At 46.6% G+C, this 27,610-nt stretch overlaps 1 long non-coding RNA gene across 1 annotated transcript; it reads left to right on the top strand.

Moving 5' to 3' along the window:
• Positions 1 to 397: 397 nt before the first annotated feature.
• Positions 398 to 27,499, top strand: LOC118909141 (uncharacterized). The gene is made up of 3 exons (XR_005023506.2): positions 398 to 1,059; positions 1,482 to 1,638; positions 27,310 to 27,499. It is a non-coding gene; the product is annotated as an uncharacterized LOC118909141 (long non-coding RNA).
• Positions 27,500 to 27,610: the final 111 nt, after the last annotated feature.

Here is a 27,610-nt window from a genome sequence, read left to right as displayed (position 1 = left end):
CCCAAGTTCACTGCAGCATTATTTGCAATAGTCAAGATGTGGAAGCAACCGAAGTGTCCACCCACAATGAATGAATGAAGAGATACACAGAATGGAATACTCAGCCATAAGAATGAAATCCTTCCATATGTGACAGCATGGATGGACCTCGGGGACATTATGCTAAGTGGAGCATGTCAGAGAAAGGCGAATACGAAATGACCTCACTGATACGTAGAATGAAAACAAAAATAAACAGCTACCAAAAAAAGTGAGCTCATTAATACAGTGAACAGAATGATGGTTGCCAAAGGCTTGGGTGTGGGCGTACAGTATGGTGACTCCAGTTAATGATACTCTAATGTGTGTGTGTCTCTCATTCTCTCTCTCTCTCACACACACACACACACACTCTCTATAAGCAGAGTTTAAATCTCAGCTTTCCTATTTACTTGCTTTGTGACTGACCTGGGAAAGGTGGAATGACTTCTCTAAGACCTCAGGTCCCTTATCTGTAAATGGGAATGATTCCAAAGGGTTCTTAGAAAAATCAGAAACCACGCGAAAGCCCTCGGTGCCTGGGAGGCACCCGGTTCTAGGGCGAGGGTGCGTGGGGCAGGCGCAGGCTCTGAGCGCACGCCGCGCCCGCAGCCGCTGCCTGGGAGGGGCCGCAGCTCCGCAGCCTCGCCAGCACCCCAGAGCCGCCCCGGCCGCCCACCGGGGGCACTAAGTAAATAAAGGACCGGTAGAGCCTGGAGCCTGGGCATACTCTCTTCTCGGAGCCAAAGGCACTTGACCCTAATATGAACATTTTCCGGTTCCCTTTTTGTCTTAAAATTTGTTCTTAATCAGCTTTAGTCAGTTCAGCTTTCCAGGACTTTCAACCCTCCTGCAGCAGGGCCTGAGCGCCGGCTGTTGTAATCAGAGACCAACAGAGGGAGCCAGAGGCTCTGGTCACAGAGGCCGCGGCCTCCTTGGGGTGGGCGGGACGGCCTAGACTCCCTGCTTTTGTTCCGAGCAGCAGCCGCGAGGCAGTGCTGTCAGTGTGCGTCTCTGTTTACTGCTCTTTCGAGACGGTAGGTAAGTGGTGGCCAAGGTCAGGGCTGCAGGGAGGCGGCGACAGCCATCCCCAGAGCTTGCCCCCTCCTGGTTAGCAGAGGAAGGCCATGCGCCCCCACCCCAGGCATCCCGTCTCCTCCCCAGAGGGCAGGGATGGGCAGCAGCTTCTCCGGTTCCCTGGTTTTCTGGGAGTCGTATTGAAGCAGCCAACGCACTGGGACCTAGGCTAGGCTAAAATGGGCGCGGTGCCCCAAGCCCGGGATTTAAGGGGTGCACCTCTCCGCGTGCAGCCACGATCATGCCAGCGTGTGCGGTGGGCTTTTCCAGACTAGCCCTGCCCTGATGCCACAAGCTCTTCTAAGGTGCTGCTCACAGCCCCAGGTGCAAGGGAGTGAATACACTCCTTTTATTTTTTTAAGTCTCATCCGATCACCCACTTCCAGGTTTGGCCACATGACGGGTACTTATTCGGAAGACACAGAACCAATCGCACTTGAAGGCATGGGAAAGGCTAACAATGGTCTAAAACTCTCTTGTATGAAGAATTCCGGACACACAAGTGGATTTGAAGATCCACATATTCATCACCTGATCCAGCAGGTAGGATTTTGCTCCATTTGTACCAGCTGCCCCTCCTTAGTTTTCTTTGAAGTATTTTAAAGCAAATCCCAGATGTCACATCAGTTCACACCCCTATAATCTCAGTATGCATTTTTTTAACTAATGACAATGTGATCGTCAAACCTAACAAATTCCACAATAATTCTCTGGAATCATCTGATACTAGTTCACGATCAACATTTCCTTTATAGTCTCAGGATGCCTTGTTTATACTCCACTTTGTTTGAGTCTCTGCAGACAACATCCACACATATTTGTGGTTGTCTTTTAAGACCTTTTAATTTAGAGAAGTTCCCTCTCCCCAACACACGCATACCTTTGACCTGTCGTAGAAGGGGGTTCAGGCGGAGATGGCTCCCATATACTGGATTTGTCAGCTTGTTCGTTTATCCGCCCGTAGTTTCTGTACATCAATTCTCAGAATGCTCATTGGGGCCCCACTGGGCATATAACTGCGTCTTTGTCCTCCGCCGGGTCCCAGGCAATAGGATTTTTAATCTCCCCTAGTGAGGCCAATAAACAACCACACTGAGAACCACCCCTCAAGAATTTGGATTAGAATCGCGTCCAACTGGTCCAGCACACACTCCTTCCTCGTGGGTGCCGTGCCTTTATCACCACAGCACTTTGGGAGGCATTTGTGCCTGCTTGTCTCAGACTGGTGCCGCCCGTTACGTTTCCTGTAGCCTTTTATCCAACAGTTGTATCATTTTTGATCAGTGCCTGAGTCGGTCATGTCATTAAGGGTCTCAAAATGCAGCACAATACTTGCAGTCTTACAATCGTATTTCGGGGTTAGACACCGGCATCCCAAAGAAGCTGTCATTGATTCCCTGGGACCTACCAGATGGGGCTGCTGGAGAATTGCCATCCGTATGAAGTCCCAGATTCACCCTTTTTTAGGTTCCCTTGTGAGTGGCTGCAAGGGTGCTGTGTCCCGTCCCCCAAGTGGCGGATGTCATGCATAGTCATTCATTATTACCAGTACCTGTGAGGATGGCCACCTCTGGGCCACTGGAGACCAGAACAAGGGTGTGCAGCCAGGGTCTAACCTAGAATCAGCTGGAAGCAGGAGCTTCTAAGGGGAAATGCAAACATCTGCAGCCAAGGAGGCATCTTATGCCAAAAAATTTTTCTTGGACTCAGTACAGTTGTCAGAGATGTCCCAGGCTTTCCTTGTCCCCAACCTTTTTTTTTTTTTTTCTATTTTGACTCACTCGGAAGAAGGGGCAAGATGCCAGAGTCAGCATTGATAAGGTTGCAAGTTGTTTTTGAGGTGAAATTCACCGGATGTCACATTAACTACTTTAAGGTGCACCATATGGTGGTAGTTATTACCTTCACATCATTGTGTGACCACCACCTTCACCTACTTCCAAAACATGTTTCTCACCCCAAAGTAAAACCGTACCCATTAAACAGCCACTCCCTATTCCCCCTTCCACCTGGGTGCTGTCAATCCCCCATCTGCTTTCTGTCTCTGGGTTTGCTGATTCCAGATATTTCGTACCTGTGGAATCACACAGGATGTGGCTTTTTGTGTCTGAATCAGTTTTACTTAGCCTACTTTCTTCAAGCTTCATGCATGCTGTAGCTCACGTCAGGACTTCATTCCTTTTTATGGCCGAGTAATACTCCATCGTGTGGCTGGACGGATTTTGTTTATTCATTCATCCGAAGGTTGAGTGTTGGGGTCATTTCCACCTTTGGGCTCCTGTGACTTGTGCTGCTGTGAACAGTTTTCAAACAGGTATTAAACATATAAGTATTTCTTTGAGAGCCCTTTTCATAAAGTCTTTTCTAATTCTCCTTCTGCCCCCAAGGCAACATGCTGGCTGAATGAAATCAAAACAACAGAAACTAGTTAAAGAAATTAGGTCCCATTACCCCATCCCCGAGTTAACAGTCTTGTACACTTTCACCAGAGCCTTTAAAAATATATCTTTTTGGTTTTGATCAACATCAAAGACAGGAAGTAAAGTTCAGTGGAACCAAAAAATCTATCCAAGTCAGCTGTTCGGTAGGTACCACAAAGGGAGGATGCTATTGGATAGGATATAATAAGAAATGCTCATTAAATGGTCAGACTTCTGTTCAAAGCTGTGGCTCAGTGATTGATATTCGTGTGTTTTAAGCATCTGAGGGGCTGTTGATTGAGAGGCTCTTGCGGCCCCGGTTCCCAGCTCTCTGAGTGCCCGGAGGAGGCAAGGGAGCTGGTGGAATGGAGCCCAGAAGCCATACTTGTCCTTACACGCCCAGGCTGACCTGGACTTGGAAAAGGGGGATCCCACAACAAAAGGGGACCCCAGCAAAAACTCTGTCTCCCATTCATCAGACTTATTAAAGGTAAGAAGTCTGAGCCCACCTCGGGCTGGTGCTGGGGAGAAGGTAACTGGGCGGCTGCCCGGGACGGCGGCCTGACGTGGTGGGCAAGGCGGCTCCTGGGCCTGAGCACAGCCACAATTCTCCTGGGCAAGCTGTGTGCCCATCCGGGACACTCAGGACGCTGCATGGCAGACTGCTAAGTCTTCGTCAATCGGAGATAAAGGGGGTCGTGTCCAGGCGCTGGGGTTCTTGGCCTGTTCAAGCTGCTGTAACAAAATCCCACAGACCAAGTGGTTTATAAGCAACAGACATTTATTTCTCAAGCTCTGGAGACTGGGAGTCTGAGCTGAGTGCCAGCTTGGTTGGGGTACCATGGAGGATCCCAGGTTGTAGGGCTCTCGCTGTGTCCTCATGGCAGAAGGTCAAGGGAGTCACGTCAACAAACTTGTGAGGACCCCACGCTCAAGAATTAAATTCCCCTGAAAAGGCCCATCTCCTAATAACATCACCTCTGGGGGTTAAGATTTCAAAATATGAATTGGTGGGGGTGGGGGGACACAAATAGGGATTCGGACACAGTATTCAGCCCTGAAACAGCAGTTAAGATGAATGAACCACATCCTCATGCCTCTACATCTATCCCCAAACATAACACAGGGCAAAATAAAGGCAAGTTGATTGCATGTGGCATAATGCCTTCCATCAAACGTCAAATAAAGCCACAACTAAACGGGAAAACAAAAACAACAAAAGATGAAAAACCAAACCGAACACATGGAACAACAGTGATTTAATTAATTATCAATCATTACCGAGCCATAAGGTAACAGCCAGCTGAGAGTAAGAAAATCCTTGTGGGGTTTGCAGCACAGCACCTTAAAAATATTTGTAAGGAACCAGACCTCTTAAATTAAAATTCTACTCACCCAAGTAGTCAGCATTCTATCGGTTTTAGAGACAGCTTCATGCTATTTGCAAGGATCAATAAAGTCAGAAAGACTCATATTCCAAAAACAGTAAAATCTAAAAGCCTGCAAAACCCAGTTGTCGGTAATGCTGTAAAGGCGTGCCAGGGCATGCCAAACACCAGCCTCACCACAGCCGCTCTCTCTGCTGGGGTCCCGGGCAGGAGGGTGGGGAGGGGCACCCTGGAGACTCCAGCTATATTGGAAAAGCTAGGAGGGGGGAGTATGGGTGCTTCTTGTATTTGTCGTTATATATTTTGCATCTCTGCCATTTTGCACAGCGCAGTGGAGAACAGCAAACAAAACTGGGAGTGGTTCGAAGGAAAAACAGCTGAGCAGCTGGCTGGCCTTCTATATGTCACTGGACGAAGTCGGCCACTGCCTGCCTGGCACTGCACAGGTTCAGGGTTGCTAGGGGCCCACAGTTCTGAGTTTCAGATGAGTACAAAACTGCCTTTATCCCCTTAGCAGCAACTTCAAGTGGAAATTTGGGTCCAGGCACCAAAGCACTATTATTTTGGAGAAGAGTTTTCAGAAACCAAAATATTCTGCAAGAGCTTCATGTAAACATGTTTTTAAGAGCAAACAGCCCACAGACTCGAATCTTTTAGTGGTGCTTAGCAAATTCAGGAGTGGAAGGTGGATTTTCAGAAGTTGGTTTTGAAGACTCTATTTCTTGGAGCATCATAAAGGGTATATATTTGTTACAGTGCGGCGATGCCTAAACATTGAAATCAGTGTTAGTGTCCATGAGGAAATAATAGTTAACCTCAGCTAATTCCGTCTTTCTTACGGAATCCCACAGTCATTAACAAGAGAGGGAGATTTATATACACCATGGAAGGATGGCCAGGGTATGTAATGAATTAACAGAAGCATATTTCAGAAGAGGCGGAAGATAAATTCCCCTAAGTGGACTTGCTGGGTTAGAAGATGTGGGCACTCACATCCGTTAGGGTGGCTATAGTTAAAAACAAAACAAAACAGAAAATAACAAGTGTTGACAAGGCTGTGGAACAATCAGGACCCTTGTGCCTTGATGGTGGGAATGTGAAATGGTGCAGCCACTATGGAAAACATTTTGGTCATTCCTCAAAAAGTTAAGCATACAATAACCACATAACCCAGTAAGCCCACTTCTGGGTATATAACCAGAAGAACTGAAAGCAGGGACTCACTCAGGTACACCCGTGTTGCACACCCATGTTGGCAGCAGCATTATTCACAATAGCCAAAGATGGAAGCAACCCAAGCATCCATCTGTAGAGGAATGGATAAGTAAAATGTGGAACAGTATTCGGCCCTGAAATGGAAGGAAATTCTGACCTGTGCTACACCACGTATGAACCTTGAGGACATTATGCTGAAGGAAATAAGCCAGACACAAAAGGACAAATACTGTCTGATTCCACTTACATGAGTCCAATTATCACAGAGACAGAAAGTGGATGGTGAGTGCCAGGGGCCAGGGGAGGGGGTGGGGCATCAGTGTTTCATGGGGACCTAGTTGCAGTTTGGGAAGATGAGAAAGTTCTGGAGGTGGAAGGTGGGGACAGAACCACACACCAATGTGAATGTGCCTCATGCTGCTGAACTGGATACTTAAAACTGGTTAAGATGCTAAATTTCATGTTATGTGTAGTTTCCCACACGCACAAAAGTGTGTGCCCTTGGCTTTCTGGAATTTTTGGTGCCCAGTATTGCCGTCTGCTCCCCAGAGGTGTCAGATCCATTCTTCCCTCCTACCAGCAGTGTGTGTGGCTGCCTGTGACCCACAGTCCCTACCAAGCGTTTGGATTTCGCCAATGAGATGGTTAAAAAATGATGGTTCGCTGCAGTTTTAATTTGCATTTCTTTGTGAGATGATTGAGAATCTTCTCTTAGGTTTATAAGCCATTTGTATGTGGAGGTTTGGTTTAGTTTCCTTTGAAGTGACCAGTCAGACCCTTTGTCCCCTCTCCTCTTTGATAATTAATCTTTACTTACTGATTAGACCTCTTCATAGAAGGCTTATTAGGCCATGCCCTGGGTCTAATTGTAAATATTTTGGAAATATTTTTCCCAGTTGGTGTTTGAAATTGGCCCCAAAGAAGTTTATTTTTATGTAGATGAATCTATCCATATTTTATCTTCTAGCCTTAGAGCCATAGTTAGAAAGCCTTCTCCCACACAGAGGTTAGGAGGAGATTTTACCAGTTTCTTCAAATAATTGTATGATTTCCTTTTTTGTCCTCTAACCTTTTTTTTTAATTGAGGTAAAATACACATCAAATTTACCATCTTAACCATATTTAAGTGCCCAGTCCAGTGGCATTAATATATTCACAGTGTGTGCAACAATCACCACCATCCATTTCCAGAACTTTCTCATTTTCCCAAACTGAAACTCCATCCCCATTAAACGCTAACCCCCCCAGCCCCTGGCACCCGCCGTTACACTTCCTGTCCCAGTGAATGTGCTGACTCTAGGGACCTCATGTAAGTAGCTTCATACACTATTGGTTCTTTTATGTCAGTTATGCCTAAATCTGTTTTTCTTAAAAAATAGACTTCAGTATTAGGTTTACAGAAAAATTGAGCAGATAGTACAGAAAGTGCCCACAGACCCCTGATCCCTAGCTTCCCCTATTACACATGACATCTGGCTTTCATAGGGAGCATTCGTTATAACTGATGAAGCAGTATGGATACACTATCATTAACCAAGTCCGTTGTTCCCTTTAGGGGTCTCTCATGGGGTGTACACTCTATGGGTTTTGCAAAGCCTGTATCCATTACAGCATCATACTGAAGTTTCGCTGCCCTAAAAATCCCCTGTGCTCTGCCTAGCATCCCTCCGCCTCAACCCCTGCCAGCCACTGACCTTTTTGCTGTCTCTATAATTTTGCTTTTTTCTGCATGTCAGGTTCGAATCATCCAGCATGCTGCCTTTTCACATTGGCTTCTTTCACCCAGTAATATGCACTTAAGTTTCTTTCATATCTTTTCATGGCCTGTTAGCTCAGTTTTTATCACTGAATATATTGCATCATTTGGATTATCTATTGGCCTACCGAAGGACATCTTGGTGACCTGAGGTGACTGGCATTAGGAAAGATGGCCCGGGAGAGGCGCTGCCAGAATTGTGTGGTGTGCGGCGGCCACCAGAGGGAGCCAGATCCCGCTTCTCTCCCGCGAGGTGGGTACCAGCTACCCACCCATCTGTTCTAAGCCAGTGTTTCCTGCATGAGGGGTGATCCGGTCTGGTCTTGAACTAGCGTTGATCTGGAAACCGCTTGTTTCCAGGGAAAATTTAAGCTGGACTTGCTTCCTTTGGAATAAAATCCAGGGTTTCATGACTAGATGTTTTCCAATTGATGGAGGATTTCTTGCTTCAGCATTTATGGGGCTTGTCCAGACCCATTAAAAGGTTAACTAAAGTGCCGGTTGGGTCTGCCATCTGTAGAGATGAGCTTGGCGGTCGGTCGTGGGAGCAGGCAGGAAAACGCAGCCCCAAGTCCTGATTTCCCACAAGTGCAATGCCACAAAGTCCTTGCCCCCGGATGCGTGCATCCGGTTTGCAGAGAAATCAGGGGCTCTGCAGAATGGAACGGCTTGGGAGTCACTTTGGCCTGCGGGACCCGTCTCGAGAGGATGCTTTTGTCCATCTAGTGACCAGGTGGCACGGCCACGGTCAGCTGCAGGTGAAGCTGTCTTTCCACGTGTGCAGGTGTCCCCTGGTGACTCAGATGCAGGGGCGACCGCCGCCAGAGCCACACCCTGCCTTCTCTTGGCTCTGAAGGGGAGACAGTGCCTTTTCCTGAAATACAGATCAATTTTTAAGAATGCGTTGCTTAGGGGCTTATTTCCTGGGCTCTCTCCCTCATACCTTTCTAAGGGAGATGACATTAGCTCATTCTGGCGAAGCCACAGCAACCTGGACAAAGATAAATTGACCCTAAGGAGGATTTTTTAAAAATACAGCTCCCGTCCATGCTTATGGCCCTGGGTTCCTCGGGCCCTCATCTTGCCTGCATCACCACCTGCCTCCAGAAGCCAGGGGACCAGCAATCCAGGAGGGGGGTTTCAAGGGTACCTAGGGGTGTCCCAGGCACAGTAAACTATGTGGGCTGAGGCCACCAGGTCATATGACCTTGACCGTGGGCCCAGTTCCAGAGCTGGACTTGATCGGCAGCTGGGGTGGGGCAAGGGTTTTGTAAAAATGAATAGACTTTATTTGACAGAGCAGTTTTAGGTTTCCAGAAAAAGTGAATGGTGAGTGCAGAGAGTTTCCACGTATCTCCCTCGTAGCGATCCCCCCACATTTTCCGCAGTTAACATCTTGCATTAGCATGGTGAATCTGTGATAAAGAATGAAACAACACAGATATATTATTATTAACTAAAGCCCATCATTTACATTAGAGTTCGCTCTTGGTGGTGGACAAATAACGACCTGTATCCACCATGACACTATCGTACAGAACTGTTTCACTGCCCTACGAATCCCCTGTGCTCTACCCAGATTCATCCCTCCCCCCAAACTCCTGGCAACCACTGATCTTTTATTGTCTCTATAGTTTTGTCTTTTCCCAGAATGCCCTATGGCTGGAGTCCTAGGGCGCCCAGTGTTTTCAGACTGGCTTCTTTCACTAAGTGATATGCATTTAAAGTACTAGAATGTTTTTTCATGGTTTGATAGCTTTTTCCTCTCTATTTCTCACATACATTTTTTGTTAATTGTGGTGACATACACATAAAATTTTACATTTGTAATTATTTTTAAGTGTCCAGTTCAGTGGCACTGAGTACAATCAGACCGTTCAGACCATTGTGCAGCCGTCCCCACCATACATCTTGAGAACTTTCTTATCTTCCCAAACAGACTCTGTCCCCGTTAAACACTAACTGCTTATCCCGCCCCCACCCCTGGCCTGCACCATTTTACTTCCTGTTTCCATGAATCTGATTCCTCGAGGGACCTCATAGAAGTGCAATCATACAGTGTTTGTCCTTTCACGTCTGGCTTATTTCACTGAGCATGATGTCCTCAGGGGTCATCCATGCTGTGACAGGGGTCAGAATGCCCTTCCTTCTTAAGGTTGACTGATAACAGGGATTTACGTCTGTCATGTTGCTTAACATTACAGTTTTTATCCCTCATTTCCTGTGTTAATTTCTAGGTTTAATTTTTTTTTTTTGGTAGTGAAATATTTACATTCCTTTCTCATTTTTGTGTGTGTGTTTTAGCTATTTTCTTTGTGGTTACCATAGGGATTACATTCAACATCCTAAAGTTACAGCACTCTAGTTGGGATGGGATGTATACACGTTTCATGTCCACAACGTACAAAAACCTTTACGCTCCTGTCTGGCTTATTTCACTGAGCCTGATGTCCTCAAGGGTCATCCATGCCCTTCATGGTTCCGTCCCCACTACTTTCACTTGCTTGTGTCACGACATTACATCTTTATACCTTGTGTGTCCAAAAACATAAACAAATAATTTATTGAATGCATTAGTCTCTTAAATTAGGTAGAAGACAAAATGTGGAGTTACCAGCCAACATTACAGTAACACTAGCTTTTAGACTAATAATTCCTTTTTAAAATGGATTTTTAAAATCATGTATAAAACAAACAATGGAGTTATAAACTGTTGTTACAGTAATACCAGCTTTTATAATGGTCCATGTATTGACATTTACTGAGCTCTTTATTTCTCCATATGGCTTCGAGTTACTGTCTGCTGTCCTCCCACTTTGCTCTGGAGGACTCCCTTGAGCATTTTTTGCAGGCCAGGTCTAGTGGTAATGAACTCCTCCAGCTTTTGTCTATCTGGGAATGTCTTCATTTCTCTCTCACTTTTGAAGGACAGTTTTGCCAGACATAGGATTCTTGATTGACAGTTTTCTTCATTTTGCATTTTGACGTTATCAGGCCACTGCCTTGTGGCCTCCATGATTTCTGGCGAGAAATCTACTCAGAACCTCGAGGAGCCTTTGTGTGTGATGAATTGCTTCTCCCTGGCTGCTTTTGAGATTTTCTTTGTCTTTATTTTTCAACGGATTGATTATAATGTGTCTTGGTGTGGTTGTCTTGGAATTTGTCCTGGTGAAGCTCACTGAACTTCATGGATGTTCACATTCATGTCTTTCACCAAATTTAGGAAGTTTTCAGCCACTATTTCTTCCAATTTTCTCTCTGCCCCTTTCTCTTATTCTTCTCCATATGGAGCTCCCACAATGAGTATGTTGGTCCACTTTATGGTGTCCCACAGGTCCCTCATTCTTTTTTCTTTCTGTTCCTCAGACTCAATAATTACTACTGTCCTATCTTCATGTTTGCTGATTTTTCTTCTAGTTGCTCAAATCTGCACTAGAATTTCTTTTTGTTTCTGCCTGTGTTTTCTATCTCTTCAATGACATTTCCATTTTGTTCATCCAGGTATTCTTGATGTCCCCTTGTCTCCCTCTTACAGGCAAGTGGCAGGACCTGAATTCTGACCCAGGCAGTCTTGTTCAAGCCTAAGTTTTAACCACTACTTCTCCTTGCCCTGGCAATGGCTTCTACATCAGTTTGCCTCTGTGGAGCATCGCCTTGGGATTCCTGTTAACTTAGTCACCTAAGAGGACAGATATAAAGGCTGGGAGGCAAGACACTCTGTTTAGATTACGTGACTTCAGTGAGACCATGTGCTTTAGACTTAACAACAACAATGAAAACCAAAAATGAGAAATACAACAACAAAAAGCTCTCTCTATCTTGTTCAGAAAGCATTTAAGGAAATGATTTTTAGCACAGACCACATTGGAGGAGGAAAACAAGATGGGCTTTCTTCAGCCTGCAACATTTCTTTTTTAAATGATTTCCAGGTACCTATGAGGGCAGCACAGATTCTGCAGTAACCATGAGAGGCTTCACAGCATCCTAGAACCCCTCCTGGTTCCTATTCTACTTATTCCCCCCAACTTGCTCAGACAGTTCTTAACTCTTCTCATACAGAAGCACACCAAGTGTGGTCACACCTCAGGGCCTTTGCACTTGCTGTTTATTCCACCTGACAGCTTTTTTTCCTCCATTCAGCTGCCTGGCTCCATTCCTTCATTCTGGGCTCTGCTCAGCATCACCTTTTTAAAAGCTATTCCCTGACCGCACGGTTGAGATCACCTATAATCTCTTGCCCTACTTTCTTCCTAGTACTCACTGAGGTTATCTGTCCATCTCCCCTGCTGGATGAAGGTCTGAAGGAGCAGAGATCTGTCTCCTTGGTTCACTACCATCACCCCAGTGCCTGGCTTGTAGTAAATAGTCAGTGTTATGATCTGAATGTTTGTGCCCCCCAAAATTTATATGTTGAAATCCTCACCCTCACTTTGATGGCATCGGGAGGTGGGGCTTTTGGGGGATAAGATCGTGAGGGTAGAGGGACCCCAGAGAGCTCTCTCCTAACTCTCTCTCCATCATGTGAAGACACAGTGAGGAGATATCCTTCCATATACCCATATACCAGAAAGTGACCCCTTACCAGATCAAATCTACCTTGATCTTGTACTCTCCAGCTTCCAGATCTGAGAGAAATATATTTGTTTATAAGCCACCCAGCTTAGAGTATTGTTAGGGCAGCCTGAACAGACTAGAATAGCCCTGATTTGTAGTTAAATGAATGAATTTACATCCTGCACCTTACGTTCTGTAGAGAGGACTTTGAGGTGACCTCAGATGACAGCCTGATTTGCTACAAATGTGAAAACCTGCCTATTCATTGATAAACACTTGGCATTTACAGGATCCCATGCATTAGATCCTGGTGGCTGTAGATTATATTTAGATTTCTTGTCATTATAATGTTCTACGTTATTTTTTCAAAGAGTAGTTTTCTAATTGACTCTGCTCTTGAGACCATAGCTTGAAGTCTGTTTTACTTCATCGTGTAGTTTGGGGAAGGTCCCTTCACCTGGGTGAGTTCAGACCACTCATCCATGATGCTCTGCTTTGAAATGCTGCAAAGACAGTCAAGCCCCATTCTGGGCCTTTCCACTCTTAAAAAATATTGTTAACTTGATATCCAGAGATGGAAATAGTTTAAATGGAGATTTAAAATGTATTGCTATTTTTTCCCCTCCCGGTTCTTCCTTGGTCCCCGTGTGACCCTGCTCTTGGAGGAATGAAGAGGATGTTGACAAGGTACATTGTTGCCATGGAGATGATTGCAACTGGTTTTGTGAACTGTGGTCTTGGAGAGATGGAGATATTGATAAGGTATAATGTTACCATGGAAACAACTGGGCTTGGTCCTGTGAACCATGTTCATACAGGGATGAAGGTGACATTAATACAGTACTGTGTTACCATGGAGATGATTAGGCCTGGTTCTATTAGCTGCGATCGTGCTAGCTATTATCCTAGCAAAAAGGGTGTGAAGAAATTAATATGCCAGCAGCTTTTAGCATATGACTGCTACAAAGTCTGTATTAGTTTATGTTTCTAATGACAGGTCAGTGAACAGTTTCTGGAACCACCATGAAAACAGAATATGCAAAATCACCAGAAAGGCTGTCATAAAAATCTTCCAGTCTACCCCTTGCCCTTGGTGAAAGTTTGTTCCAGATGAATAGCAGGATAAGGCAGAGATGTTTACACCATTAGCAAAATAATAATAATAACGCAAAGAGCAAAAAAATTCCATCTTGAAACTTCATCTTTGGCCTACAGATCAACCTGAAGCAAAGCAGGCCCAGCAGCTGGGGGCGCACTACTATGCCCTGATTTTTTAGCAGAATCTTAGTTTATTCCAGTGGGCTCACTGTTTCATCCAGTAAATTATCTCAAGGGACATTTTTCGAATCAGTGTCATACACTGCAGCCAGCCTCACTTGCTCTCATGAGAAGATAACAGTAAAACCAGACATGATGACGGCCACTGTGGAAAGCGCTGTGGTGGCTCCTCAGAAAGCTAAAAGCAGAATTAGCACATGACCTGGCATTGCCACTTCTGGGTGTATCCCAAAAAAAACTGAAAACGGGGATTCAAACAGAAATTTGTGCACCATTGTTCAAAGCAGCATTAGTATCCATACAGTGGAATATTATTCTGCCATAAAAAGGAAAGACATTCTGACACCTGCTACAGTGTAGATGAGCCTTGAGGACATTATAGTGAAATAAGCCAGACACAAAAGGACAGGTCCTGTCTGATTCCACGGATATGAGGTACACAGAATAGGCACATCCGGAGGCAGAAAGTAGACGGCTGGTGTGGGCTGGGGAGAGAGGGAAGTTGGTGCTTTGTGGGGACAGAGTTTCAGTTTGGGAAGATGAGGACGTTCCGGAGATGGATGGTGGGGACAGCTGCACCACAACGGGAATGTGTTTAATGCCACTACATATACACTTAAAAATGGTTGAAATGGCAAATTTTAGGTTATGTATATTTTATCATGATTAAGAAAAATAAGTTTTAAAAATTAGGGATGAGATGCACTTTAGCTGGACACTGTTGCCTGGCAAAGCTGCTCTGAGCCCAGCAACCGCCTCCATACACGGGGACATTGGGCAGGAGGTGAGGAGCACAGCACAAGCTGTGAAGGGTACAGCACCTCACAGCGCTTACACACTCCACGCATCTCCCCTACCACCAGTGACACGTGCTCCGTGGTGGAGAAAGGTGATTCTGGTCCAGCTGCTGGGACTGAGGCCCAGAGAGGTAGAGATTTTCCCAAAGCCATGCAGTCAGGAGAGGTCCCCCTGTGTGGGGTGGGGGCGGGCAGGGGGCATCTCTGTCCCTGGGGCCCTTTCCACCATGGGGCAACCCATATACTGCTTTAGGGAGCTCTTTTGTGGGGCTACAGCTGAGAAGAAAACACAAGAGCTCAGGAGAGGTGGGGGCACAGTGGGGACAGCCGTCTTAGGTGGTCTGGGCTGCTATAACAAAGTGCTACAGCCTGGGTGGCTTATAAACAGCTCTTAATTCTCACAGTTCTGGAGACTGCAAGTCCACGACCCAAGTGCTAGGAAGGCCAGGCTTTGGTAAGATCCCCTCTCCTTGGCTTGTGGATGGCAGACTTCACCTGAATCCTCCTGAACCACCGAGAAGGTGTAGCTCTGGGGGGGATATATTTTCCCAGCCAGAGGCAAAATGACTTTGAAACTGAAATTAGTCAAAGGGAGAAATAAAGTGGGAGAAACCTGTTTATTGCTTCCAAGCAGTTGTGCAGTTCTGCTCACCCATGTCTCTCATGACCCCGCTGCAGAAAATGAGGCCCCACCCAACCTCTCAGGGTTCAGATATGCCCTCACTCTCCCTTGTAATTACCTATTGATATGGAGACAGACTACCCCCTGGAAACACCTGTTGATACAGAGATGCGCTAAGGCCAGGAGAGAGGTTCTGGAAATACTGCAGTTTTACCCGCAGAAGGCAGGGAAGCTCTCCAGGGCCTCTTTTACAAGGGCACTGATGCCGTTCATGGGGCCCCACCCTCATAACCTGATCACCTCCCAAAGACTCCAGCTCCTGAGGCCATCACATTGGGGATTAGGCCTCAACAGACGAATTCTGGGGAGACAGAAATATTCAGTGTAGAGCAGTGGCTGTCGTTTCAGAGGAAGACCCTTCACTATGGACAACAGCTCAGGGGCGGCCCAGAGGCAGCAGCTGGGCTCCCAGACATTCATAAGCAGCATGTCCACACTCTCCCTTGATAATTGCCCCAATGCCTTGATCCTGGAAGAAGACTTTTGAAAGGTCCTCACTGTTTATATCCGACAAAGCCTCTGGCACTGGGAGATGATGAGATGGTTCTGTCCTCACCCTTGCGGAGTTCACCACTTCACAGAGGAAGCGGATTAGGACACTGTGTGGTAAAGCGTTTGCCCCTGCCCAAAAAGGGGTCTGGACTCCGCCCCAGCTTCAGGGAGGTAAACTCCAAGGTGTCATGCCTGATAGGTGTGTCTGCCTGGGGGCCTAGGGTCACGCTAGGGATCTAATGGCAAGCCTTAGGCTGGGGGCCAGGAAGCCCAGCAATGTGATTTAAGGTGGGGGGGGGGTGTCTTTGGGTCACATGGTATCCATAGACCTAGAGACTGAGATCAACCTGTGGGCCATCAACCAATCACTTGTGCCCCCTTGAAAAATGGCTCCCCCTCCGAGCCCTGTGCTCGGTGAGCTTCCCTGATGGGCCGTACTCTGTGTGTATCATCCCACACTGATGCCACGCAAGGAAAGCTGTCCTGTCCCCCTGGGGAGAGAATAAGAGAAGCTGTGACTTTGGAACTCAGCCTGGATGCTGCTCTGGGAGCCTCTTCCCTCGGCTGCTTTCAATCTGCATCCTTTCCCTGTAAGAAACCGTAACTGTGAATATATATAACAGCTTCCAGTCAGTTCTGTGAGTCTCCCCGGTGAACCAGAAAGCCAGGGTCTTGACGACCTCCAAACTTGCGACTGTCATCAACATGCGGGCCGTCTTGGGTGGACTCAGACTTTGTAGTCGGCTCTGATCCTTCTCAGGATTTCGTAATTAAATGGAAAATATTTCACTGAAATTCTCAGTCCTTTGAATAAAAAACAGGGGAGGGATGATGCTCTGAGAAAGAGGTTATCATGCTTTTAAGGTTTTCTATGGTTTGTGTCCTGCTAAGCGTTGACTAGTAACAGTGTAAGCAGAGTGCGCTGCAGACTGGTCCAAACTCTACCTGCAGGACAGCTGTCTCTGCAGAGTTCTCATCTCCTGCGAGGATGACACTCATCTTTGGTGAGGCGCGTATAGTATCTGCAGCTCTGTTTTCTCTCAGCTGGGTTTCTGATCTGTGGCCTTGACGATACAGCCACACTTTTCAGTCTCCCTACTACTCCTGAAACTGTTAGCTGTTTGGGTGTAGGCTTTTGAAATAATCCTGTAAATCTCACCCTTCAGGGGTTTCATAAAAGCTGCCACAGAGTAAAAACACCTTAAATATCAGGAGGATGACACAATCAGCTATCACCTCACGCTCACCACGATGGCTAGCATAAAAAATAGCAAGAAAATAACTAGTATTGGTAAAGACATGGAGAAATTGGAACCTGTATGCATGGTTGGGAATGTAAAATGCTGCAGCCACCAGGGAAAACAGTACGGTGGTTCCTCCAAAGATTAAACACAGAACTTAGACATGATTTGGCAATCTCACTTCTGGAATTTTACTCAGCTTTAGAGAGGGATGCAATTCTGACACACGCTACAGCGTGCTGTGGTGTTTTCCATGGTGACTGTGCCATTTCGCATTCCCACCAGCAATGCACAAGAGTTCCAGTTTCCCTACACCTTTGCAATACTTACTTTGTTTTGCTGGTTTTTGCATCTAATAGCCATCCTAATGCATGTGGGGTGGTTTCTCATTGCTGTTTTGATTTGCATTTTCCTAATGATTAGCGTTGCTGAGAAAGTATTTTTAACTTAGTAATCATTTCAAGACTACAGAGAAATATCCAAAATTATACAGAAGTCAGCTACGTATTGTGTAAGAGATGACAGTGGCGCTCGGGTTGGTTTTTATCCACCTTGTGTGATGAGCACGACTTCTCTTTTCTTAAAAAACAAAACAAAGCAGCGCTCACTTCCCAGCCCACACCGGCAGCTCGGCGTGGTAGCACCACACACCAGCGCAGCGCTCAGCATGCGATCAGATCTGGCCCAGTGCACCCAGACGCACAAGTTCAGCTGCTGGGGGAAGGCAGGTGGCCAGCTGCAAAACCGCTTTTTCATGCAATAAAAATCTCGTAAGCTCAAAACTGTCATTTTCCCGGAAACCAGCTGTGATGAGAGGCTGGCTTTCTCCACACAGTCCCCACAGGTCCCAACCTTTGTTTAACTCCAGTTCATTTTTCAGCTGTCACTGGCAGTGTTCTTCTCAGAGTCCAGCCTCTTGCCATTACGCTCAGCCTCCACAGCACCGGCCAGAAGGAGGTCCACAGTGACCCTGTGGGTAAAATTGAAACATTTCCAGAATTTCTCGCCTGGCTTTGGTGCATCTGCATATCAACAGTCGTTCAGTGGTGTAAACAAGTAGGCTTTAGTGCATTTGCATCTTTCCTCAGGGGTGGAGAAGTTCATCTCCGTATCAATGGTAGTTACCTGGGCAACAGAGGGCTTATCTGTACCTGAGAGGTGAGGGGGAGGGCCGGTGCTGTGGCTGCTTGAGCAGGAGAAGAAAGGCGGCGGGACTGCAGTGTGTGAGCAATAAACGGGTTTTAAACTTTATTTCTCCCTTTGACTGATTTTGGTTTTTAGGGGTATTTTGCCCCGGGATTTCCTTTCCCCAGACTCACAGACCCCTACATTGATGCTTCTCATGCTGCATCCCCATCCTGACATATAAAATCAGGGGTCCGGTCTGTTTTCTATGCTGGAGAAACATCTGCTGAACGCTGGCCACCATACCACTTAAAAAAAAAAGTTCTCAACTGTGTATTTTTCAGCCTGACAGTGCACTGCATTATTACCAGTACTTCAAATTTGATATTCATTTAGAGGTACCTGTATTTACCACATTTCCCACCCAACATTCCTCCTTGGTTCTTAGCCCTTCCCTCTGGAATTGATTTTTGCTTGAAGGATGTCCTCTGGAATTTGTTTTGAGGTGGGTTGGCCGGTGGCAGACTGTTTTTATTTCACCACGTTCTTAAAAGCTGTTTTCAGTGCAACGTTGGCTTTTTAAAATCAATCTGTCGAAGATATGATTACCTGTCTTCTAGCTTCTAATGTTGCTTTTGCAACGTTGGTGGTCAGTATAATTGTCGTTTTAATTTGGGCTGATCGTATTTAAAGTCATCTCTTTGTTTCTGATCTCTTGTTTTATTACAACTGGTCTAGATGTGGAGATATTAGTTGCACAGATTTTAAATGGAAATAGGACATTGTGTTGTGAAGAAGTACCCAAAGAGAGGTCTGACTTCCGTCCCAGCTCCTGGGAGGTCACCTCTGCCCCCAGGGATTGCCCACGTCCTAGGAATGTTGGCCATTCATGGTGGGTTCTTCGGACCACACTGGATAGTTTATGCTGGCTCGATGACTCATCGTGCACCCCTGGATCGTTTCTGCTAAGGAGATGACTGTGCATGGGGGGCCGGCTATGCCAGAAAGACCAACCACGTGATTAGATGGATGGGACTTGAGCCACCCAGACTCCAGGGGAGAAATGGGGAGGCAGGTTGAGACTGAGCCATTGGGGCAATGACCCACTCGATCATGTAATGATGCAGTCAATGATTCAGACCTAATGAAACCCCAGTGAAAAGTCTGAACACCGAAACTTTGGTGGCTTCCCTGGTTGGCCGTCATCTGTGTGTATTGTCACACACTGATGTGCCGGGAGGGTGACACATCCCTGAGGACAACAGAAACCTCTTGAGGTCAAATCTCCAGTGTCTGCACGGTCACTGCTGGAGAAATCATTGCTGAGAGACACATAGGGAACATTTTTTCTGTACATCTTATCTATTTTGCATTCATCAGTTACTGCCTTCTTTGGTGTTTGATTTTCTTTCTTGTGCGCCATTTTGATTCCATCCTCATTTACTTTTCCTAGGCTTTTTGGTCTTTCAGCTATTTGCCCTTTTGCCATTTCTTGCCCCAGATGGCTGGGGCTCTTTATAGCTTTTGACAGATGTCACCAGGGACGTTGCCCCAGCCTTGGGACTTCTATGAAGGGCGGACACAAAAGTAACCCTCTGTGCTGGTCCCTTGGGTGGGGGGGTGGCTGAGAGCGAGTCAAAATGCACAGCCACAGTTTTTTGAGAACAGGGTTCATCAGACCCCACAGGTTAAGGGCTCTGTCCCATGAGACGGCCTCTCTGCCCCTTTGATGCCAATCACAAATCTAGGCCGTTACCTGTGCTTCTGATCCAACAGCTATAAATCAGAGGTTCCCAGGATCCTTTTCTTGAGCTTAATTAATTTGCTAGAGCATCTTACAGAACTCAGAGAAATGGCTTACTCACTAGACCATTGGTCTGCTACAAAGGATATGAAAAGACACAAATCAGCAGCCAGATGAACAGACACACAGGGCAAGATCCCAGTGCAGGAGCTTCTGCCCCCGCGGTGCCAGGGGCTCAGTGTGCGGACACATCTGGTTCACCATCCTGGAACCTCCCTGAACCCTGTCCTTTCGGGTTTCTAGGGAGGTTTCATTACACAGGCATAAAGGATGAAATCCCTGGACATTGATGACTGATTCGACCTTCAGCCCCTCTCTCCTGCACAGGGGTCATGGGGTGGGACTCAGAGCTCCAGTCCCCTCATCACACAGGTGGGTCCCTGACCACCAGCCCCCATCCTTAGGTCACATCAACTCAGGAGTGGCTGAAAGTCACTGGTTATGAATATCAAGACGCTTTTATGACTCTCCTCACTTAGGACATTACAAGGGTTTAGGAGCTCCATGCCAAAAACAGGACAAAGCCACATATATATTTCTTATAAATCACGATATCACAGAACAGAACCACTAGAATTTCCAGGCAATTTGGATGTGGGGTGACAGAATGTGAGGAGGTGGGATGACTCAGATCTCTGGCTGGAGCAACTGGAGAGATGCAACTGCTATGGCTGACAAGCAAGGTTGTTGTTGTTTTATTCATATAATGTACTAACTTAAAAATAATGAAAAATCATTCAGAGTAATCCTCACCCACTGAACACCTTCCAAACTCTAAACCAAAGTGTTCTGTCGGTGGCTCAGGTGATTTCTTTTATTTGACTAGTGTTTACTGAGCAGCTGCTATATTGTAGGCACTATTCCAGACACCTGAGACACATGGGTGAACAAAATGAAGACCCCCTGCTCTCCTGCAGCTCAAGTGCTAGTGGAGGTGTTAGGCAGGAACATAGATATGAGCGGGGAAAAAGAGAATACGGCCAGTAAAACCATTAGAAGGAACTCAAAGACTTAACCAGTTAAAACGAGAAAGGCAGAAAAGACTCAGAGGTAATGAGTTAATCAGTTAAAGCTCAAAAGGCCAGGAGCAACTTGGCCTGGAATGTTTGACTACTCCCCAGATAAAGAAAAGTATCTCAGCATAGCCTATGTCTTCATCGTGTCAATTAGATCATGCCATTTTAAGATTTACTTTAGCCTGTTAAAAGGGCCAGCTTATTTTGTTTTAACTTTACCTATATGCTGTTTTTCTTCCTCCTCTAGCCCCTTAATCAAGTAATCTGCAATCTGGGCAAAAGATAAGCATCGTGATTAATTTAGCAAACAAGCCCAGCCATAAACAGCATAGTAAAGACAGGAAGAATTCCATCTCAAAGCTAAGATTGCATTTTAAAATCTGGGAAGTTAAGAAGTAATATTCTTAACATATTCTTTAGCAAACAGACAATAACTCAGCCCACCTTGGGAGGGGCAGGGCAGGTGGTCTTAAATGATATGCTCCCCAACCCGGGGAAGGAATCAGAGCAGTAAATTTCTTGTGTTAAGTTAATTTTGCAGAATAACCAGGAGGACTGATAAGAAAAGAAACTTAATGTCTCATCAAAGATAGACATTTTGGGACCACTTAACAAGTTATATCCCTAACCCTTAATCACATTCCTGAAAAAATCCTTAAGGGGGGAACCCCCAACCTTTCAGCACGTGCCTGTGAGGTAGCCCACACCCCCCTTTCTCGAAGTGTGCACCTTTTTGCCTTAAATAAGCTTCTCACTGCTCAATTTATAACGTTTTGTCTCTGTGCTTTTCCACTGGCAAATATCTTTGTTACTTTGCTTTTTCATTCTAATCCTCCGGATTTTAACCCAAACTTTCACTCTCTCTATCCTATTTCAGATAAGTAGGGAGGGGCTGCTGAGAGGTCAGATCTGGGCTTGCAAATTACCATTGCCTGGGTGACCCGGGACTGCAGTTTATGGTCCTGCTCTTCAGTAGCCTGCCTGAAAGTCCCCTTTCTTTGCCTCTAGGAAGTTCGCAGAACATAATCTCACTCCATCCAGTGCTCTGTGGCTCCCCCAAATCCTGGGGGTGGTGGGGACTCAGTTCTTGTGCTGTGCAGATCCAAGCGGACATGATGCCAGGCAACACTGGCTTAAGGAGTTATTAGGGGAAGTGCCCCATGCTGAGTAGCAGTTCAACTAACTTCCTTTACTATTCTGATCTGTCATTCCCTGAAACTCTTGCTTTAATAAATTCCTTCCTCACCTTGTACTTTGACTTCCCTGCATCTCCGAACCAACTTCCCCCCAACAGAGGGGGTCATAAGGGACAAAGGAGACAGGCTGTTGGCATAGTAATAAGTAAACCAGAAAGTGTTAAAAGGGAATACATGCTGCCGGGACAGGGACCGTGGGTGTCGGCCTCCGGAAAAAGACCCCTACCAAAACTCCATATTAAACAATTAAACAAAGACAGAGTCACATTAATTCTCTAAAGTAAAATATCAAACTAGGAATATAAGCATTCTTCAGTAAAGATTAGTTAAAACTAAAAAGCCAGGAATAACCTGGCCTGGAATGTTTGAACATCCCCCAGATAGGAAGATACCTCAGCATGGCCCATGTCTTGTTTGTGTCAATTAAATGAGGCTGTTGTAAAATTTACTTCAGCCGCTAAAAGACCCAGTTTATCTTTAACTTTACCCAGATGCTGCTTTTCCTGCTCCAGCCCTAATCAAGTCAGTAACTCAGCTCACCTTGAAAGCAAAACAAGCAGCCTTGACTGATATACTCCCAAACCAAGAAGCTGCTATTCTAAGAAAGGATCAAAACAGTAAATTTCTTATGTTAACTCCGCAAAATAGTCTGAAAAACCGATAAGAAACTTAGACTCTCTTTGAAAATAAACAGTTAGAGACCGTCTGGTGGATCCACATCCCTAACTCTTGGTCTCTCAACTGCCTGTAAACCCCCTAGACAACGCACCACCACGGACTCTCTTGTCCCCTCCTGGCATGAGCCGGGAGCTCTATTCTCTCACTTTATCTCTAAATAAAAGCCTGTACCTTGCTCTCCTACCTTGAGTGTTTGTGAAGCTCATTCTTTGGCTTTGTGAACAAGAACCCCGGCATCACTGCGATGTAATGAGTTATAAGAAATACATCTTCCCCAGGTATATTTGGTCTACATCCACAGTTCCTGAAAACACTGCAGTCTTAAAGGTGAAATGGGTGTTTTGTCATGTTAATGAGACTTTTGGACCCCCACCCGAGGCCAGGGGCTGGAGGCTGAATCAGCCAATGGCCTATAATTTAGTCAATCCTGACTAGGCAATGAAATCCTCACAACAGCCCTAGAGAAGAGTATTTGCCCTGTCTCCGCTCGGCTGGGCCCTGCTTCTCCGTTTGGGAGACTTCTGTACTTGGGGAATCAGAACGCCTCCACGTGCCACCGAGCCAGGCCCCAAGCTCCATGACGATGGAAGCTCCTTTACTTGTGACCTTGCCTTATGCCTCCGTCCAGCTGGTAACTCATATCCTTTATGGTGTCCTTTATTAAATGAGTAAACGTTAAGTGTTTTTTCCCGAGCTCTATGAGCCACTTGAGCAAATTGACTCTAAGGGGGAGGTTGTGGGAAGCTCCAGTCTGCATCCAGTAGGTCAGAAGCACAGGGAAAGGCCTGGGGCTGGCAACCTGCATCTGGAGTGGGGGGTGGAGGGCAGTCTTGTAGGACAGAGTCCTTGACCTGGGGAACCTGGGGCTGTCTCCAGGAAGACAGCCTCAGAATAGAGCTGACTTCTCCAACAGCCTGCTGGTGTTCGAGAACTGCTGGGTGTTGTCAGGCGGACCGTTGTGGAGTTTCCTCGGTCCTGGTCCCCGCCGCAATGAAGAATTGAAGGGCAGAGACACAGTAGTGAAGCAGAGTAAAAGTTTTATTTAAAGTTACTTAGAGAAAAAGTGCAGCAGGTGACCTCAGGGAGGTGGGGCGGCTTGAAAGGTTTAAGTTTTATTGAAAGTCTACGCACTTAGGAAGTGCGGGCTGCCTCAGAGAGGAGCGCGCCGAAAGGTTGGGGGTTCCCCCTTTTAAGGATTTTTCGGGAATGTGACCAAGGGCTGGGGGTGCAGACCTGTTAAGTGGTCCCCGAATGTTTAAAATTAACAAGAAATTTACTGCTCTGATTTCTCACTGAGATACCGGAGTCTTCGTCTGGGAGCTTTCAGACAAGACCACCTGCCCAGCCCCCAAGGTGGGCTGAGTTATTATTGTCTCTTTGCTAAAGAGTATGTTTAAAAATCTTACTTCTTAACTTCCTGGGTTTTAAAATGCAATCTTATCTTGAAGATGGAATTTTTCTTGCTTTTACTATGTTGTTTATGGCTGGGCTTGCTTGTCATATTAATTGCCTAGGTTGTAAATTACTTGATTAGGGGCTGGACGAGGAAAAAAAAGCTTACTGGTTAGGTTAAAGAATAAGCTGAGCCTGCATGATTAACACAATAAAGACTTGGGCTCTGCTGAGGTACCCTCTTGTATCTGGGGAATGTTCAAACATTCCAGGCCAAGTCACTCCTGCCTTTTTGAGCTTTAACTGATTAACTCATTAACTCTGGTTCTGTTTTAGTGGGCTTTCCTGGCCTCACTCTCTTTCCACCCTGCCTATTTCCCTGCCTAATGCTGTTAGTGTGTGGAGACCCCCTGTGGCTAACGTGAAGGTTCCTGTGGCCAGGATTTTCACCCGGCCCTTGTCAGCTAGCTCACTACACACAAGTGGGCAATACGTTGTTACTGATTCTATATAAACAGCTCCGCCCAGTGCCTTGGGCGACACAGTGGCATGGCTGCAAGGCTGTAGGAGAGCAGAGCAGAGGCTGGAGTGGTGGCAGCGCCCAGGACAGGGGCCCAGAGGACGGCTGTGTGGGACGGCTGTGTAGGCAGGGAGGCCCAGAGGCAGAGACCGGCTTGCTGCATGCAGACTCGCTCTGAGTGGACGGGATTCTAGTGACTGACCTGCCAGTGGAAATAAAGTTGGGTATAACCCTTTCACCCCAAGAACATTTTGCTGTCATTTCTTCGGTCACATTGAATCCATAGTGAACTTGCCTGGGGCTGAAACCCATTGGCAAGACACCCCCTCCCGCACACTTACACACACTGTAATCGGGTCCGGGAACCTGAATGGAGTTATACTACTATTACTGCCATGTATAATATTGTCATACATATATGTAGGGAAAAAATACACCGTTGTATCTGGTGTTGGACGAGAGGGAAAAACACATGCTATGGAGAAAAAGGAAAGCAGAGTGAGGGGGTCTGGGAGAGCCGGCTGCCGAGGGGGTGCGACCGGAGTGGAGGCTGGAGAGCGCTGAGGGAGGAGCCCAGCAGACGGACGCACAGGTCCTGGCAGGCTGCGCCATCAGCGAGAAGGCCAGTGTGGCTGGAGTGAGTGAGTCGGTGGGGACAGAGGCCTTGGGGGCCTCAGTGCAGCCGCTGGTCCCACCCTTCTAGCTAAAGATTCTAGAGGCTCTGATTTCAGAAGTAAGATGCTGTCTTCACCTTGCAATAGAGACAGAACCCATGGCCTCTTCTGCTTTGGAAGTTTTAATTATGAAGAAAAAATCAAATCCCAGGCATCGAGAGCAGTCTGGTGGGGCATGGCAGGCTATGTTTGGTAACACCACATCCAAGGGACCAGCAGATGATCATGAGAAGGATCACGGGCCATGGAACCAGCTTTTGAACTGCCACGGAGCCACAGAAAGAGCAGCATTTCTTCCTCTGTTTTTTGCCAAGCGAGGTCTCTTGACAGTAGCTGCTGTGTGCATGCCTGCTGCCTCGGGGCCCAGCTGGAACCTTCTGTAATTCCATCCTGTGCTGTGGGACGCGGGATTGATCTCAGAAGAGCCAATGGCGAGAGCATCGTGATGGAGGCCTCCATGTGCCCTCGATTTGGAAGCAGCATATAAATAGCTGTCGGGATATTAATCACATGAAAATTGTGTCCAGGATTTCCCAGGGCAGCCGGATAAGCCTGTGAGTCAATTCTTAATTATCCACGGCTGATGCTTCTCATTTGGGGATTCTTCCATCTCTCACTCAGCACCTGAGGCTGGTCATGAGGCCCTGGGCTGCGCTCGGCAGAGGTTAGCTGATGATGCAGATTTGATTGCTGCTTATACGTTTCTTAAAAAATCTAAAGTGTGCATAACATGAAATTTACCTTTTTAGCCATTTTTAAGGGTCCAGCTCTGTGGCATTTAGCACGTTCATATTGTTGTGAAAACATCCCCACCGTCCATCTCCAGGCTCTTTTTGTCTTGCAAAACTGAAGCTCTGTCCCCATGAAACACTAACTTTCCACCCCCTCCTCCAGCCCCTGGCAACCATCATTCTACTTTCTGTCTCTATGAATTTGACTCCTCTTGGGACCTGCAGAGAAAATGAAAGTGCCTATGGCCAGGGTTCTCGCCTGACCCTTGTCAGTGTGCTCACGTGTGGGCAGTATGTTATTACTGACTCTATATGAAGAGCTCCACCCAGTGCTCTGGGTTGAATGGCTGCAGGAGGGCAGAGGGAGGAGTGGTGGCAGCACCCAGGACAGAGACAGAGACAGAGATGGCTGCGGGGACAGAGAGGCCTGGAGCCAGAGATGGGCTGGCCACATGCAGACTTGCCCTGAGGCAGATGGGGTTCTAGAGTCTGACCTGCCACTGTGGGAATAAGGTTGGGTATAAACCTCTTCACCCCAAAAATGTTTTTTTGTCATTTTTCAGGCTCACCGAATCAAGAGTGAACTTGCCCCAGGGCTGAAACCCATTGGTGAGACAGGATCTCAGGATCTCATATAAGTGGAATCATATGCTATTTATCTTTTTGTACTAAACATAATGTCTGTAAGGTTCATCTACATTGTGGCATAGGTGAGAATATCCTTCCTTTTAAAGTCTGAAAAATATTACCCACGTTTTGTTATTCATCTGTGGATGGATACTTAGGTTATTTCCACATCTTGGCTATTGTAAATAATGCTGCAGTGAACTTGGGGGTGCTGTATCTTTTCAAATAAGTGTTTTTGTTTCCTTTGGATAAATACTCCCAAGAGGAATTGCTGGACCCTATGGTAATTCTATTTCTAATTTTTTGAGGAACTGCTATACTGTTTTCATCAGCAGCTGCACCACTTCACAACCCCATTAAGAGGACACAGGAGCTCTGATTTCTGCATGGCCTCGTCACCACTTGTTATTTTGTTTTCTTGATAGTAGCCATCCTAATGGGTGTGAGGTGGTGGTCAGTGTTAAAAGGCTGCTTCTGCCCTCCTAGAAACGTGTCCTGGGTTTGTGAAGTTATTAGATGAACTGGTGAGCAGCCCCAAGGAGAATACCAGGTACTCCCAGGACAGCGGAAACCCTTCCCCTGGGAGAATCAGAGCCCCTGAGGCCCCACCCTGCCCCATCTTTCCCAGGGTCACCCTGCTGCCTGATGTGCATGCGCATGAGATGGTCTGGGAACAACCGGCTTGGTCAGAGACAGTTCTCTCTGCAGCTCGGCGTTGGACAACCTGTTCTGCCGCAGTCTCATAGATGCCACTCCCAGGCTTAATTTGCACTGTGTTGTGAGGACAGTGGAAGTCACTGAGGAGAGTCTACAGGAGAGGCGAGGAGGCGGCGGAGGTGGGCTGGGTGGGGCAGCCTGCTGCTGAATCCTAGGGCCACATGTGCATCTATACAAACCCCTGGGCCCAGGCGACGAGTCACCCTTGCTAA

Source organism: Manis pentadactyla, chromosome 12 (genome assembly GCF_030020395.1).
Source record: "Manis pentadactyla isolate mManPen7 chromosome 12, mManPen7.hap1, whole genome shotgun sequence".
NCBI classification, from domain to species: domain Eukaryota; kingdom Metazoa; phylum Chordata; class Mammalia; order Pholidota; family Manidae; genus Manis; species Manis pentadactyla.
This window is presented reverse-complemented; position numbering and strand designations above follow the sequence as displayed.